Raw genomic sequence first — 18,381 nt, forward strand, 5'->3', positions numbered from 1 at the left:
ATGGTTCATTTGTAATGAAAATGGACCAAAGAGATCCCATGCGTAATAAAGTTCTTTGCGGAAGCGATGTAGGTTTTGAGGTCGATGTTTGTGTTGGACATATAGATTCACAGGCGTCTGAACTTGCGCTGTTCAATCGCTAGTGGGTATTCTGCCTTAGTTCGAAGTAGCCATGTAACCCTTTAAACGGCTATATAAAAAGACAACTATACAAAGACAACAACAAAACAGAGTTTCTTGACCTTTGTCTGTTACAAACTGCACAGATTTTCTTTCATAGGCAATTCAAATAATGTAGGTGCTTTGGCAGAAGCTATTTCTGGGCAGCTATAAAATATTCATGAATGCTTGTCTCTTCTATCTCATGACAAACTGCTGTCCGCATTGTGCCTTTTGAGTATTAGCAAGAGTTTATGAAACACTGTTTCTACTTATAACTAATAGTTACCATTTGGTTTGTGTGTTGCACAACATTATGATTGCATACATACTTTACATTGCATCAAACAGGCTATGGAACGCAGAAGTTGGTTTGTTTATTTTTGTTTTCACAAATGTAAATTCCTATTCAGACAGTACCTCCTGACTAGTAAAAGGTGACTTTAACTTTCTTGTCACCTTCTGTTGTTTGCGTTTATTATTCCTGCCACTGGATACAACACAAAGCTACTCACTTGATAAAATGATATCCAAGGTAGAGAATGCAGCAGAGTAATAGTACAGAAGGTAGCCAAAAAGATGAGCAGTGCGCTTAGTACTGTTACTGTTTGTGAATATATCAGTTCAATAGCTTGATTCTGTCCAATTTGGAGACCTACTAATGCTCAGGATCTGCCAATCTGTGGCAAGCTTTATAAGCAGACTTTCCACTTCTGTTAGTGTGACACTATGTAGTAAGTTCTGGTTTGTCATGATTCAGCAATCATCTGAGCCTGCGTGATGTGTGTGGGGCAGGTTTAATAAACAACTACCTGCTGGTTTGTTTGAAAATCTCTGTCTCTCCCACATGGTAACTTTTGCCTTACCAATTATGGCACCACCAAAGTTTTTCTGAAGAGCTGACACTGGAAGCGTTTATTTCTGCCGATAGCTGAACTAATCTCTCACAATTTATTTTAATCACAGATATCGTATACCCAATTATCTCCATTGACACAGAGTCGTCATAAACCCAAATGATCTCCTCTGTTTCAGCTATGTAGCATTCAAATAACACGCTATGTCTGACACGTGAATTTGTAAGAACACAGATACATGAACTGTGGTTTAAAATGGAAAATAAATCCACTATGTTTTAATATGCAAAGCAATTAACAAAATGAATTACAAATATATTCTACAATACTTTTTTGTAAAATAAAAAAAGTAATGGTAAAAAATTGTACAACTCATGAATGATCAGATTTCTGCTTGATGGGAGAGCATGAAATTGTTGAAACCATTCTTAATATGAAATTAACCCCTAAGATGAGCTTAGTGGTTAGCATCTCTGCCTCACAGCTCTGGGATCATGAGTTTGATTCCCGACCAGGGCCTTAACTGTGTGGAGTTTGTATGTTCTCCTGTGTTTACACTCCTAAAAATATACCGGTACATTAATTGGCTGCTCTCAAAAAATATTCCTGGACTATGTGTTTGTCTGTGTGTCAGGAATCTTAGATTATAAACCTCAATGGGGCAGATACTAGTGTAAATGACAGATATTCTCTATACTGCAGTGCAGAGTTGGTCACACACAATTCCTGTTCTCAAACCCAAACTGGTACCAGTTTTATGTAATTTTACTCCTAAATCTGTAACAAGCAATTTACATTGATTCTAAGGTCACCAAAAAATTCTTTGGGTTAGCCTTGGTGGTTATTGGTTCCAAATCTAAATCATTGTCACTGTGCATAGAAACCGTTTTTGCAAATGTGTTCATTTGTATGTTAATGTGGCAATTAAAGCTGAGTCTATGGTTTGAATATGGCACTATGAGGTATGAGATGAGGATCGAAGGGAAGAGAAAAGAAAGTTGATTGTCATAAACTATACGTATGACAGAAAAGGTATACGCGGTATGTAGGCGATGTAAGTTATACACTTGCATATCCTATTTGGAAAGGGGACAAATGCACTTTACTTGCCACAAAAAAAAGATATATCTATTTTCTTTCTGTAATTTTCATCTTGGTTGAGTACATTAGAAACAGGTGCATGTACAAGTACAAGTATCTTTGGAGTATAACTTTGCACTTGTTTGTGATACCGGTAAATACCAAGTTTATTTCCATTTTCACTGGACCAGCTAGTTTAAATTAGGGATGTGCACCGGCGACTTTTGGTGTCTTGTGTTTTGTGTTTTGGATTCGGATTTGTTTCGCAAAACACCTGCCAAAAGGTTTTGGTTCGGATTTAAGGTGTTGGATTCGGAATTTTTTTTTGAAAAAAGCATAAAAAGTTCAAAAATCAAGTTTTTGGGCTTATTTTCACTCCTACGCTATTATTAACCTCAATAACATTCAATAACAATCATTTCCACTAATTTACAGTGTATTCTGAACACCTCACAATATTGTTATTAGTCCAAAACGTTGCAACGAGGTATCTTTCTGGACTGCATAGTGGAGTGGTCCCCACAATATAATAAGAAAACCATCAACTGGTCTGAATCGCACCAAAAAATGTACCTGGACTGCGTAGAGGAGTGGTCACCACAATATAATTTAAAAACCCTGAACTGGTCTGAATCGCACCAAAAAATGTACCTGGACTGCGTAGAGGAGTGGTCACCTCAATATAATTTAAAAACCCTGAACTGGTCTGAATCGTACCAAAAAATGTACCTGGACTTCGTAGAGGAGTGGTCACCACAATATAATTTAATACACTGTCCAATCCTCCATCCCTTTTTCTACTAGCAAAATAAAGGGAATTAGAAGGCAAATAAAACTAAAGCCAACATACAGAATAGCTATTGTTTTGCAGTGTGAGCTATGTCTGTATAAATAATCCTGATGCATAAGTAATACCACCAGCAGCATATTCCTAAGTGTACCTGCTATACATTTGTACAGTGCATGAAAAATGCAGCGTTAAGCTTGTGATTAAAAACCTCAAATATTGTCTTGGCTAATACTAGAGGCTCTCTTTAAATGGATTAAGATTTGTTTAATTCCTATTGCTAATGTGATTGTCTTATAATAGGCGGATGAAAAGCTGAACCATCCAAATTTGTATCGCAACGGTTTTAGAGGAATTAAAGTGCTAAATTCATACCTCCAAAAGGGTTTTCCTTTCCTGTTATACTATACCTTCTAATCAATGTTTCCCAACACACACCTTGTATATTGGCACAAACCAGTGGTGCTGGTGAAAGGGAAGAGACTTTTCTATCCTTTTTATACTGTTGTGTTTTTGTGTTATTTTTTTTGTGTTTTTCTCTCCCCTTAATAAATTCAATAAATGATCTTACAGATGTAGGTAGAGCTAAAATATAATTTATAACTTACTATACTCTGTCCAAATTATTCATGATAAGCTGAATTCTTCATTTGCCATCTGTTATCTCCTGAAATAAGTGTTGACTGTAGTGTGCCTAGTCTCTTGATGTTACGCCATTTGAAAAGTCTCAATACATTGCACCTTTATACCCAGTTTTGCCCAATAGATCCTTCCTTTGTGAACAACCAAAATAAGCAGACCTCATATCCTGTTAAATAACACTGTTAAAGTAGTAAAGGCCTGCAAGGATATATTTCTGAAGTCCGTTCCTGTTCCAGTAAAAGGCTGTGTGAATCTAGTTGATTGCTTTTTCCTTGGAAATCATATATGAAGCCAAGTGGTGCTTATGTATGACACCACATTACAGCCCTGCATAAGGGTGACATGCCCTAAAAGAGCTCAGTGGTATACATAAACACCAGTCTTTGTCTGGTATGGTCTAAAGAATAGATTTCTGTTTGTAGAAGTTTTTATTAGTAGTAAGATATGTTATTCCTTATATTTACTTGTTCAGATGTTCTTATTTCTATGCTTCATGGGCTAGGCAGTCTGAATGAGAACAGCAGCTTACCTGCCAACAGTCACGATTTTTGAGTGACCATCCAAAATTCTGTAGTAAAAAACGGGACAGGGCCTACCAGAAAAGTGACATTGGTCCTTTGGAAATGGCCGAGTCATGGGCAGATTGGATGTGGTTTTGATTTTTGTTGTTGCCTATTTTATCTCCATTTTGAAATTAGAAATGTGCCATAGTATCTTGTTTTACCCACTATGTGTACTGCCTGGTACTTCTTGGATCGATTTCCCCTCCTGCCCCTCCCTCAGCTGTTACAGCAATGTCTGGCAACATTAGCGGGAAGACAAGAAGCAGTCAGCATGGCACAAGAGAGGTTGCGGTTTAGCCAGGGTCTATCGGAGCCTTCTCCCCGGGAATAGAGGGTTATAAAAGCAACTGATGGAAAGGGGGAAAATAGGAATGTTGGAGCATTTTCAAACAGTGAAGAAAAACAAGGGTGCAGGGGTCTAAATGATGGATGACTTCATTGCTTTATTTGCCAGGGCACAATTTTTAGTTAATATAAGGACCTGGCAACTGGTATTAGTTCTAACATACTTATATAAATTGTGTGTGTATTGTTTTTGAACATATTGCATGCATTTATTCAAAGTTGATGACTTGTTATGTGAAATGCCATAGTTAAGTAGTTAACTGTAGAGACTTTCTTTTTCTCTAATGTGTAAATGATACTGGTTTTTGGCCTAATTATCCTTGTAAATAAGTTGCAAGAGATAAAGAAATGTTGAACTCCTGTAAACTGTTTACTAATACATAATGAGATAAAACAGAGTAGGCAGAGGTAATCAAACCCTCCTTAGGTTTCAACTTGCCATGTACACAAAAACGTTAATTAGTTAATTATTTACAAACACTCTTAAAGTGTAGCCACAGAATACTTTTATTATCTGCTATTAGTTCTAATACACTATCTATTAGTTTTTGATACAATAAACATTTGAGTTTTTATTGCATTTTCTCAAACATTTGGAGGCATATTCAATTCACCCGAACATTACGGCTGCACGTGGCGGATTTCCTTTTACAACCCTGTGGGGGGCAAAGGGAAATCCTCGATGTTGCAGTAACACTGAGTGCCTTTGCGCCCGTTCCGGAGGCACCCCACGCACAATTGAATATGCCCCTTGGTATTCTTTACTTTTTGTATATTATATTGTATATGTTTATTTAAATTGGTCTCTAGAATATTTTATTATGTGTGTGTGGTTTGTCATGCAATGTTATGCTGATTTCACAGTTTCATGCTTTCCTAACATGCCCTGTTTGATTGCCTCATACTTTGTGGTTTGATGTTTAATGGTGGTGTCACACAGGCGCTCTTCAACTTGTTTAAAGCATGACATAATATCATTTCTATGAGTAAAGCAGAGAAGGTATCGCATGAGTGCTTTAATCTCTTGAGCAATTTTTAAAATGCTCCCCGCAGCATTGTGGGTTAGTGTCCAAAAACGCTCAGTAAAAATGCTCTCTAATTGAATACATAGGGTCTGATTCATCAAGGAACATAAAGTGAACTTGCGTTTTTTTAACGCTTGTATGCCGGTATTCAGGCAGAGGAGAGAGGATCTTGCATTACTCTGAACAGGCAGAGCTCAGAGGGGCATTCCAATGTATCTCTGCTCACTACATCATGTGCCATGTGACTGTGGTTGCCATGGTAGTCCATGATACTCTGCAGAATTATAAATCCTTAATAGCGGCTTGAAGAAACAGCAAATATCAAAATTCTTCTAGAGGCCTGCAACAGTGTTCTTTGTAAAAACACCTGATTTATCATGGGATTACTGCTTTCAGCAGCACCTTTCACACAAAGTGCCTTAAGTGTTTATGATAAATGGTGTGATATATAAAAGTGGTACACTTTTTTCCAGCTGCAATATAAAAAAAAAGCTATAAAATTAGTATGTGCTCCTCTTATGATAGAAAAGTGGTAGCATAAAAAACGCCAGTGTGACTTTGTATGATTTGAGTCTTAAATCTTTAGCCTTTCTAACTGGCTGAAAATTAGTAATCCATTTTCATCAACAAGAAGTTATAAACCCCACAGTTTAATGAGTCCTGGGGGTAAATTTATCAAGCTCCGGGTTTGAATAAGTGGAGATGTTGCCTATAACAAGCAGTCAGATTCTTGTTATTTATTTAGTGCATTCTACAAAATAACTAGAATCTGACTTGTTGCCACAGGCAACATCTCCACTTTTTCAAACCTGCAGCTTGATAAAGTTACCCCCTGAATTTTCTTTATGAGATGACATGTATATTTTGTAATGGTTGTTGTTGTAGTCCCTTTAACTACACCGCTAGGAGAGATTAACTGAATTGTTCACCTTGATTGTATTAGTTAATTACATTGATGTGTTTTTTGGATTTTTGTTCAGTTGCATACTGTATCAGAGTGAAATGTGATCACACACACACCTACACTTCTGTTTCAAAGGAGAAAGAGAAAAATTATTTTACCTTTTTGGTGTGGCAATTACCACTTCCTACACTTAATGAATGTTTTGTTTTGAGACTGCATCTAATTTGCATGCTAATGTACATTTATCCATATTTTATCAATATCATGTTAATATGCTGAAATACTTACTATTAAAGTGAGCATGGCGATATGGACTAATGCATGCTGATTAAATAATACACTATAAATTATGTTTGTTATTGGTCATATCTTAAAATACATTTCAGTTATAGTTTTCTTTGTTCTTTTTGCAGGCAGCTCCTTTGTAATGGCATTCTATGGAAAGTAGAGAGGAGGGCAAGCTCAGCAGGGAATCTAATAGACTCCTAAGAAAAGAAGACTCCTGCAACCTATAGCTTTGATGAGAAGAATTAAAAGGTAATGTATTTTTAATTGTTGTTTGTTGTCTCTTTATCTGTAGACCATTAAATAAGCAAAAACAAAACCAAGAAATATATTTTACTGCCTAAACCAGGGTTGTTCAGCCTTTGCCACAGGCAGAGCGAACAGTTGGAGATATTGCAGTGATATTTTAAATACTCAAACTCAATAATTTGTTTAAACTGACTATAGAGTGGAAGCTACATGGACATTTTTACTGCCTGTAGTGGACAAAAATACTTTGTTTCTTTTTGTTCTCAAGTTCAGCTTTTGTCTGGCAGAGACTCAATGCATTCACCAGCCATTGCTATGGTACTGCAGATCAGTTCAGCTGTTGTATCGGATTGCTGGCACAGAGAGACTTCAAGGAAGTCACAGTGTGGGCTCTGACCTGACACAAGTATGTGTTTGGGCGGATGGAATGGCGTTGCCTCACACAGAGTAGCTGTGCTTCATAGAGGAAGTAAGTCATCTGCTGCCAATACCCTTCACACGAGGAGAATATTGCATTTCATCCAGCAAGCATATTCTGTGACTACAGTAGACGGAGGAATACTGTCATATATACATTTTGCTCCCGTGCTGTGTCCAGCAAACTTACAGAGGTCTTCCAAATGCATAATTTAGCAAATTCTAAGTGGTATATAAACAATGCAGAGTGATGTTCAAATGTTTCAAAAGGGGGGGGAGGGCTGTATGCATATGGTAAATATATGCTTGCACATTGGGTAAAATTTAACTATGCATAGTAATGCTATCACCCATTGTTGCCAACCATGTAAAATAATTTCTGAAGGCTCCTCTCTGGTATGTAGTGAAAGTAATATACAGCTAGTGGGGAATGGATGTGCAAAGTAGTGTGTGTTTTATACAATAATGTGTCTTGCACACAATTATTGAAATACTAAAAGTGTTATGAATAATTTCTGTTTTAAATAAAACACTTTTTAGATCTCCTGATAAACTGATCATCAACATTTATTTATATAGCGCCAGCAGATTCCGTAGCTCTTTACAATTGGGAACAAACAGTAATAAAACAATAATGGGTAATACATACATACAGAGAGGTAAGAAGGCTCTGCTGGCAAGCTTACAATCTATGGGACAATGGTTTTGATACATAAGGGTAAGTGCTATATCATATTGAATATTTGTCCAGCTAGAATGTAAAGGTTGCAAAGTATTTAGTGGGCTGTATGCTCAGTCACAGAAGTATGTTGGTCAGAGGGTTGTTGTCTTGTGTTAGCTGTGTAGAGGGTGGTAATAGGGTAACCTAGGGAGAGGGTGCTAAAGGAATGCTATAAGCTTATCTGAAAAGGTGGGTTTTCAGAGAACACTTGAAGGCTTGAAGACTAGAGGAAAGGCTTGTGGTCCGAGGGAGTGAATTCCATAAAGTGGGTGCAGCCCGAAAAAAGTCATGTAACCGAGAAAAGGAGGAAGTGATGAGTGGAAGAGAGACACAGATCTTGTGCAGAACGGAGGTGTTGAGTTGGGAGATATTTTGAGACAAGTGAGGAGATGTAAGATGGTGAAATTTTGTTGATGGCCTTGTAGATTAGTAGAAGAATTTTATATTTTGATTCATTGAAAAACAGACAACCAATGTAGAAACGGACAGAGTGACTCAGCAGATGTAAAATGATTTTCAAGGAAAATCAATCTAGCCGCTGCGTGCAAATTAAATTGTAGGGGCTCGAGTCTGATTTTGGGAAGACCAGTAAGGAGGGAATTACAATAGTCGATGCTGTAGATGAGTGCATGAATTAAAGTTTTTGCAGTGTCTTGTGAGATATGTAAGTATTCTGGAAATGTTTTTTACATATATGCAGCATGATGTAAATATAGAGTTGATGTGGGGAACAAAGGATAGTTGCGAGTCAAGGATTACACCTAAGCAGCGAAATCTATAGATGTTTTTTGGGGGAGAAATTTTCTTTGACATCATAATTCATCAAGATATAATATGACAGTGATAACGCCCAGCAAGTTCATATGTCATTGTGAATGTCAAAATTGATAATGACAGCAACATGAAATATGCAGTGCTAATGCCTGGCAAACTTAGGATGGCAAAAAACCGTAGCATACCAGTACTGCCCTGTAAGCTCCAATATGCCAGTGTTAATGCTCAGCAACACTTGATATCCCAGTGATAACCAGTACAGTGCTGAATAGTAGCTTTGTCTGGCATGATACCCATAAGTAGCGGTTAATAAGCAGTAATGCGCAGCAAGACCAAAAATTCAGTGATGATGCCCATCAGTACAATGTAATGGCCAGTAATATGCTAATGCAATTGGTAGCAGTAATGGAAATCCGTACATGTAAAGCCTAGTAAGATGCTTATTTGTTGCAGTAATGCATGTAGTACAATAATAGTGACAGCCAGTTATATGGATGGTAGTAGAAATGATGAGCAACAGTACTTGTCTTTCGCAGCTGTCTTCTCCTCTGCTCTCCAGAGTCCTAGACTGGTCAGTCAATTATAGCTCTGCCCTGCGGCACTCACTGACAGATTACATGAGAGTACATGCTGCTGGTGTCTTATTGGACACCTCTGGTCAAGTGCAGTGTAATATTAAGTGCTGCCCTCTGCCATTTTCCCCCTTAAAACTCTGTAAATTATTCTGGCAGGTTAGAGGAGGAACATGCATAACAATATGCAAAAAAAAACAAAAAACACCAAGTAATGAAAACCTTTATCCAGGACAACAAAGATATTTTGGGACTCGTATGAAGAATCTTAGCCCATCAGATGCAGTGCTATAAAAATGGACCTTTGTGTACTACTATCCCCATACAAAGCCCAGGGTATATGAATTGACGGTGAGAATCTCCTTCAATATCCAGAAAAATAGGAATTATTCAGTACAGTTTATCACTATTGAAAAATAGGAACATTTCCAAGGACATTATTTTGTTTTATTTTGGGGGATTCTCAAGCAAACCGTCACAGAAAGGCCTTGGCATATGGGATCTTGTTATAGAGCCCTGGTGATATTAAAGCACGACAAACTCTACTGAGAGAAGTACAATTAGCAGTTGTGATAATCACAAGGTTGCTATTTGCCAGTTGTCTTCATTGCTTGCATAACTAGATTCCTGTACTCATAAGGGTAAAATTTATATACTTTTTCTTCTGTTTTCTACTAATTTGCAAATAAATTAAAACCAATAAATTTCAGTGATGTAGTTCACATCTAAGCTTGTCTTGTGTTAGCGTTGTACTGAGAAATTGAGAATTGCTGTCTTTTTAATGTTTGAGTACTGTCACTGCGCTTAAAAGGTAAGGAGGAAAATGATAAAAATAAACAAAACAATGTACATTATAATTAAAAATGCATTATTCATGTTGTGGGCAAGGTTCAATTTTATTTCCATTAATAAAACTGTGCCAAATGGTTGAAATGTATGCACAATGTATATGATGAATACACAAACTTCAGTGATAATTAGTATCTGGATTGTGCTTGACATTCAAGGTTTGCTTTACAGTTATGAGTATATAATGTGCAGCTTAACTAACCATGTAGCACTGTGCAAGGTGCAAAAGCTTTTTTTTTTCTTTTTTTTTTCTTTTTTTGGGGGGCATGCAGTGCAAACACTGCATGTTATTTACATGCTGCCCACACATACTGGCCAGCTCTATTTTTACACTGTATTTTAATATTGGGATATGCCGTGCCCCCTTACAACATAATTCAGTTTGTGCATCTTACAGTTCCCTCTCTGCGGCACAAAACTTTTTTACTGGTGCAACTTTTCCACCCATTAGCTGTAGTTACTCCTATCTGAAAATCAACTTCTTGGTGTGTAATTTTTGGAGGTGATTTGTTATACATATATGGGTCACGTGAATCCTTTTTCGTCTAACTCTTCCTTTGATTTATTTTTATTTTTTTCAGTTTGTGATCATGTTGCTTTGACCTCATTCTGGGGACTTGTAGTGTATATTACTTACACAGTTAAGTTTGTAACCTTATAATCTGTTTACATTTTCCCATTGCTTTAGCACACACTGTCTAGGAACAAGTACATAAACCCCATTAAAACAACCAGGCGCTCAACTTCATCAGGTTTCCATGCTTTTCATTTTTGGTTGAGCAGTCTATTGACCTTACCTTTTAAAGAGAATTATCTTGGTATTTAGTTTACTGTAATAAGAGCAGACTTCATATTTGTTAATGTTTCCCCTTAAGCAGCTGTTTTAAGTGCATGTCAGTACTGTCATCAAAGCCAAATCCTTAAAAATTTAACATAATCTGTGTTTAGTGATCTTGTTAAATATTGGAACATTTTCAGCTTGTTCTCCATTGAGAAAAATCATACGATGAAGGTGCTAAAGGAAACAGCCCATTACCATAAAGCAACATTGGGCATTTGTTAAGAAGATGCAATATTCAATACTGCAACAGATAGTGTATTAGAAGGCTAGAAACGACAAAAAACAGTTCATATGCCTCCATACAATGCTATAAATGTGTACACACACACACACACACACACACACACACACACACACACACACACACACACACACTGCATAGAAAATATTGGCCACCCTTGGCCAATAGCAGAAAATGTAAGCAAAAAGAAGATAACCGAATCTCTGCAGGGTACAAACTTAAAAATACCGTACAATTACGATTTATTTGCTAAATTCAACATATTAAAAAAAACAAAACATAACTTGTGCAAAAGATGGAGCATCCCTCCATTTGGCTCCTTATTACTAATTTTTCTTGGCCTGAAAACTTGATTGATTCCACAGGTCTTAAATTAAACCAGGCAAAGACCATTCTATAGTTAAATAAATACTCTCTGGTCCCTACCCTTAACAACCATGGACTCCACAAAGCGGCTGACTGAGAACTTGAAACTAAAGATGACAAAACAGGGAAAGCTATAAAAAGATATCCAAATATATTCAGATTGTAATTTCCACTGCCAGAAACCTCATTAAAAATAGAACTTAAGTTGAACTATAGAAATCAAGGCAAAATGTGGAAAAGCATCTTGTAAGTTGGTCAGAAATGCAAAGCAGAAGCCACATATCACTGCAATATGATTGGCACTATATAAATAATAATGAAAGGTTTGAGGCAATGGAGTAGTGGTCCTCAGTACAGCACTTACACAAAAAGGCAAAAAGGATCTGCATGAAATAGTTGTCAGACATTTTCAATGACCTTGTCCGAAAGGTATGTTATGTACAAACAATACTTAGATAACCCAGGAGCTGTGTACTGATGAAACAAATGTAACTCTTTGCCCCAACTACAAACATATACATTTAGAGAAACCATGTTAATCATTTGTAGAAAAGAAGACTTTACCAATCATTATGTATGAGGGTTGGATCTATTGGGCTTTGGGTTGTGTGGCAACCAGTGGAACAGATAATATTGTCCAGATGAAAGGAAGGATGGATTCAACTTAATATCACCAAATCCTAGAAGCCAATGGGGGAATTCAATTTTGCATGAGTTACTGCCAGGACATTTAAACGTGCTGAATGCTGAGGAAGTTATTCAGTTCTAGGACCTGTGGTGCTCATCGCGCATGGATATAGGGCTGATTACACTTCTTGTTGCTCGCACCTCCAGAAGGTACATATAAGAGAAGGGATGTCCAAAGCATTATAGATGCAGGTTAGTTGCTCTTTTTTTTTATTTTCATTAAAGCTTCTGGATCCCCCACTTATCCTACTGTCAAACATGATGCTAATTAACAGACAGACTTGGGTCTAAACAGAATGCCAATGTGTAAGTGATGCCCACAATGGGGAAGGTACATTGACATGACAGCAAAAGATAAACATTTATAAATCATCTTCAGGCGGTAATGAACATTCAGTTGTATTATATTAACAAATGGGAGATGATTGATAGACGGCAAGTAAAACAAAAAACTGACAAACAGCCAAACTTAAAAAAGTAGCAAAACATAACTGCAATCTAATTCACAAGCACAAATGAAGATCAAAATCCATTCAAACCTTACGTCCACAATATATTCGGTGTGTTAAGCCATTAAACCTTTTTGTTGAGCTTATTAACTGATCACCTATATGTCACAATTTGTAAAGCCTGAAAACGAATCTGACTGGGAGTATGTCCCTGTTCAAGACAATGTGGCAGAATTGAATTACAAATATTCTGTATAGTTTTCCCAAAATACAAGAGATCAGAATGATCAGAATGGCAATCTAAAGTATAAACCACCTAGGACAAATAGGAGGAAAATGGGGTCATCGCCTTTCCAACATCAGGGCTGACATTGGCTGTGAACCTACTGTGACAGGATGGAACGCCTATGCCACCCTGTCTGTTGTTGCTGAGAACCAGCTAGACTTACTTTGCCAACGTTCCTGTTTGTTATCCCAAATGCGCCCTCTTGCCGCAGTAGGAGGAGCTTACAAATGCTGCCACCACTGGACTCCTATACCAGCATCCAGAACTGGGCTGGTACTCCTGACCTCTTGGATCAGGGATGCTGTGGATGGATCCCCCCTGGCCTATCGCACTTACAAGGGCTGCAGGGTAGCATGCAGAGTAGTGGTACTGGAACAGTTGGGTCTAAACCTCAGGACATCCGGGAATGGATTAGATTTTGGGTTTAATCTATAGGTCACAGGAATACAGCAATATTGAAGATGTTTCCAGGCAGGTCTTTGAAGCAAGATGTTCATTTGCTCTCACACTGGTTAAAGGTACCAGTGCTCACTCAAGTCAGATGAAATCAGAAGAACAAGTTTTCAATACAAGCCAGTGCTTTTTATACAGTTTAGACACAAGCTATTTTTAGAATCATTATGTAATGTGTTTTCACAAACATGGATTTACATGCATTACAAAGCCAACAATATTTATCTATGAAATTCTAGAGACCCGGTAATGCCCTGCATCACATGCTGTTCATAATGTTCAGAAAGATTTGAACACTCTGACAATAGGCCACACAGTAACAACCCCCTGCTGGGCATTTGGCCAGAGCAAATATTTCCTGCTATCAGACTTCCTTCCCATATGCCTAATTGGAGGTTTCCACTAGCAGCCTTACAAACCCCAAACAATACACAAAAGACCTCCATCCACAAAGGCTCATTATATCAGATATATACATCAGGAATAAGGCATTTGCTTTAGAAAGGTTAAAATAGAAAAAACTATTTTCTACCCTGATCTCAGAAATAACTATTTCCTATCTCAAAATATACACAATATCAAAAATATGTGCATGTGCAATTATATAAATAAGCACCCTGCGCTATTTCGTCTAAATATATTTATACCAGAAGTTATTTATCAGTGATCCAGACACTCCTCCCCCCTTGTCCATGAGGCAACCAGCGTGCCATGTCCGACGATTTTGCTCCTTGTTATGCAGTCTCCTAGGATTACCGGAGGTGATCCGGAGGATCCGGCTCTTCCTGCTGAGACAGTCCATCCGCGTTGCTGAGAGCCTTTCCTTGCTTGTGAATTATGTCATAAATTTGGAGTGCAAGGTTCTAGCGCAACAAACGGCCATTTTCCCCTGAGGTGTGTTGTAGCCACTTTAAAAGATTATCAGTCACCTCAGTAAAATGTCATCAATATAAATAAGGTTGGAGTTTTTTTCACTGCCCACACAATGGCCAAACATTCATTCTCAATTGTGGCATAGCCCAGCTCCTGGCTTAGCAGTTTTCTGCTGAAATAGGCCACAGGGTGCTTCTGCTCATCTGGCCCCACCTGGCTAAGTACTGCTCCCAGTCCATACTGTGACATGTCAGTTTGCACAATAAAGTCTTTTCAGAATTAGGTGCCAACAGTACTGGAGCACGAACCAGGTCTTCCTTTAACGACTGAAATGCTAGCTCACAAACGGGTGTCCAGTCAACTACTTTTAGGAGTTTATTATTGGTTAGATCTGGGGTGCTGGGGCTGTGGCACAGTCCATCCTCAAATGACCGTTTTTCCCACAGTCATAGCACTTCTGTTCCATCTTGGGCTCTGATGGTCTCTGATAAATTCCAGGGGCAGGGCGGTAGCTGGCGATTGGTACCCGAAGAGTTAGGTACTTGCTTTTGGGGGTGAGTAGAAGAGTGGTGTCCCCCTGATTCTACAGTCCTTTGGGGTTGGCTGTTAGCCTCACTGCCACATACTGATCTGGCAGCTGGGCTGCTTTTTCCAGGGTTGCTGGGGTACGGTCCAATACCCACTCCCACACCTCCGGGGAAATTGCTCTCTGTAAAGTCCACTAATTCTTCCCAGGATTTGGCGTCCGATCCATTAATTCATCTTATTGCCAATTACCGCAACTGGTTGGCAAATCCCTCATTACTGATACGGGTGCTTTTAGCCAAGTCCCGAAACTTCTGCTGGTAGGTCTCCGGGGTAATAACATAGCGCTTAAGGAGGGCCCGCTTTACCATGTCATAGTCCGCACAGTCCTCTGGGGCCACTCCGCGATAAACTTCCACTGCACGACCTTGTAGCGTGGGAACCAAATACTTTACCCACTCCTGTTTGTGCAAGTCTTGGAGGCTACAAGACATTGATCCCAATCTGGACGCAGCAGATGACTGTTCACGTGCTGCAGGAGGCGGTGCCCACCGATTGCCCCACAACTGGAGGATAAGCAACCACTCCGCCTCAGTTGTTTTGTCTCCTAGGGACCCCAGCTACTGCATTAGTACAGAAAAGTTACCCTCATCACGCTGTTGAACTTGCATCACTGGTTCACTCTGTTGGAGGGGACTGTTGCTGGAAACAGGTGCTGTGTTCTGGGATGTTACTGCAGGTACCTCCTAGGTATGAAGTTAATGTCTCCTCCAGGTCACTGTCAGCTTTCTCATCTGCTAAGCCGTACTGCGCATCCCAGGCTCTCAGTGCCTTTTTCATTTTGCTCCTTGTCGCTGTGTAAGAAATGTCCAACTTCTTTGCTTGGCACAGTATCTCAAGGTCCGTTTTGGACATTTTACTGTGTTTGGGCATCCTGTGCGTTCTCCTGGCTGCAGTTTTTCCTCTCCTGAATAACTGTGCTCTCCTGACTGGTGCACGAAAAGCCACCCGGGGTTATCCCAATCATATAAATAAGCACCCTGCGCTATTTCCTTTTAAGTAAATTTTATACCAGTAGTTATTTATCAGTGATCCAGTCACACCTACATAGTTTATTTTTTTAAGGAATGTTGGCCCCGCGGCTGTCAGTGGCAGCCCACGACTCTAGTGGGATAGTGATTTCAAGATGGTGCCCATGTTTGGTACATACCGTAAAAGATAGACCACGTCACCCATACCTTACTGGAGTATTCAGGTTTCCCAATTTCCTGTAGAGTTTTTGAAATAAAAGGGTGTACTGTGACTTTTGAATCACCCTGTATGTATATATATATATATGTGTGTGTGTGTGTGTGTATATGTATGTATATATATATATATATATATATATATATATATATATATATATATATATATATATATATATATATATATATATATATATATATATTACACACACTTTTGAAGTGGCTTTGTGTGATTTGAATAGTTTATCATTACCTTATGCCTAGTCCTCATATGTTGGTGACATTTGTAATTATCGTTAAGCAGAAAATCTTACTCATATTCAGTTAATGACACTGTGAGAGATTGCAGGCTGTACTGCTTTACATTCCTGCTCTGTTTAAATGTACACATGTATTTTGGACTTAAAAAAAAAGGCAGAAACACAGTTTGTTCTTTTCAGTGCTAGATTGAGTGTAGTAGCAATTAGTCTATCATCAGATTAAGTGTAATTACACCAGATCTTAATAAAATAACAGACCTTCTAACAAGCTACACACAGCATCGAGCTGCTTCAGACTACTTGAGTCTAAGTGCTGACTAGTTGCTAACGCCCACTTTCGTCTTTAAATGTCATGGTTAAACATTATAATTAATTCTTTGCTATTATTCACTTATCTCTCCACATGACTGTAATTGTGTATCTATGTTAATTCTGTGGTGTCTTCCTCCCTCCTCTCTCGTTTCAACTGCAAATTCACCTTTATCGCATTAAATCATTTGTAGAGTATTTTTATATTTTTACTTTATTTTATTGGTTGTTTATTTAAAGGTTACAAAACCTCATAGCTGTGTTTTTTAAATTGTTATACATCTTTATAGTAACAGGTATCTGGTTGAAGTTATTTATAGGTACAGATATATATATATATATATATATATATAAAAAATATAGAAATTCAGATACAAAAAAGCGCTTGACTAATTATTAGTAATAGTCCTATATAGTCAAAGTCCAATATATAAAGTCCTTGTAGACAATTCCCATGTGCAGGCGGCAACCAATCCGTGTATTATGAAATTAAAATCTAGGAATAAAAGCAAAAGGACTAGGCGCACAATAGTGTAGTATTTTGATAATGAATCTATCAAAGGTGCATATCAAACCAAAGTGGTCTATAGATATAGCTGATCCTCATCACCAAATAGAGGTACAAAGTGAGTAAACCAGAGAAGCTGTGCAATGAATCATTAATTCAGACAATGTGACACAATCCACTCGTGTGTGTGTGTGTGTGTGTGAATGCGTACTAAATATAAAATCTTTAAGGCTTATCTGTATAGATTTCCAAGTATGCTGTATCAGGTCAAACAGTCTCCGAATCCCAATGAACAGCTGGATACCTCATAAAAATGAATCAAATGGAATCCAATAGTGTGATATCTCAGTAACACAATTTATTACATGCACATAAAGCACTTGCATTTCAGGTAAACGTAAATAAGTTTATCTAGTGATCGATAAAATGATGAACCACATCTAGATAAATAAGATCCCTGGGTGTATAGTAACACAACGATAGCATTGTCTCAACGCGTTTCGTCTGCCAAAATACCAGACTTCATCAGGAGAATCAAGAATCATAGTGCCAAATCGGCGCCCCGTAATGTAGTGCGCCGCGCTATTTTGCGCTTGCGCACTGTGAATTGAAAACATTGACTTGCGTATGCCCATTACGGACAAATGCCGATCAATTGGCGCATGCGCCCAAATGATATATCTAATATTCATATGTCGGAATGATCATGCAAGTATACAAAACAGCACCAGGGGGTAAATGTATTAAGCTCCGGGTTCTTCAACACCCGCGAGTTCGGCGTCTTCAGCGCTTAAATTTAAAGCGGGGCTGCCTTGTAAAGGGAAGTTTGCCTTTACAAGGCAGCGCCGCTTTAAATTTAAGCGCTGAAGACGCCGAACTCGCGGGTGTTGAAGAACCCAGAGCTTAATACATTTACCCCCAGAAGTTGTTAATAAAATCTTGTTTTCTAAATACAGGCAGAGTGACATAAAACATAATAGAGATCAAATACTGTCTTATAGAAAACAACAAAAACCAATATTAATAAATAAATATGCCCATAACGATCTATAAATAATGAATCCTAAACCTATGTTAAAAATGCAAGATAATATGAATTACATAGTG

The 18,381-nt window shown here is 38.1% G+C and overlaps 1 protein-coding gene across 3 annotated transcripts in view; it reads left to right on the forward strand.

The window, feature by feature from the left end:
• WDFY3 (WD repeat and FYVE domain containing 3) overlaps positions 1–18,381 on the forward strand; it is a 209,299-nt gene that overhangs the window by 42,689 nt on the left and 148,229 nt on the right. For all 3 annotated transcript variants that reach the window (XM_075203228.1, XM_075203237.1, XM_075203247.1), the window contains exon 2: positions 6,776–6,899. The gene's annotated coding sequence lies outside the window, so the exon portion shown is untranslated. The remainder of the gene's footprint in view (positions 1–6,775; positions 6,900–18,381) is intronic.

The sequence above is a fragment of the Mixophyes fleayi genome, chromosome 1 (genome assembly GCF_038048845.1).
Source record: "Mixophyes fleayi isolate aMixFle1 chromosome 1, aMixFle1.hap1, whole genome shotgun sequence".
NCBI classification, from domain to species: Eukaryota; Metazoa; Chordata; class Amphibia; order Anura; family Limnodynastidae; genus Mixophyes; species Mixophyes fleayi.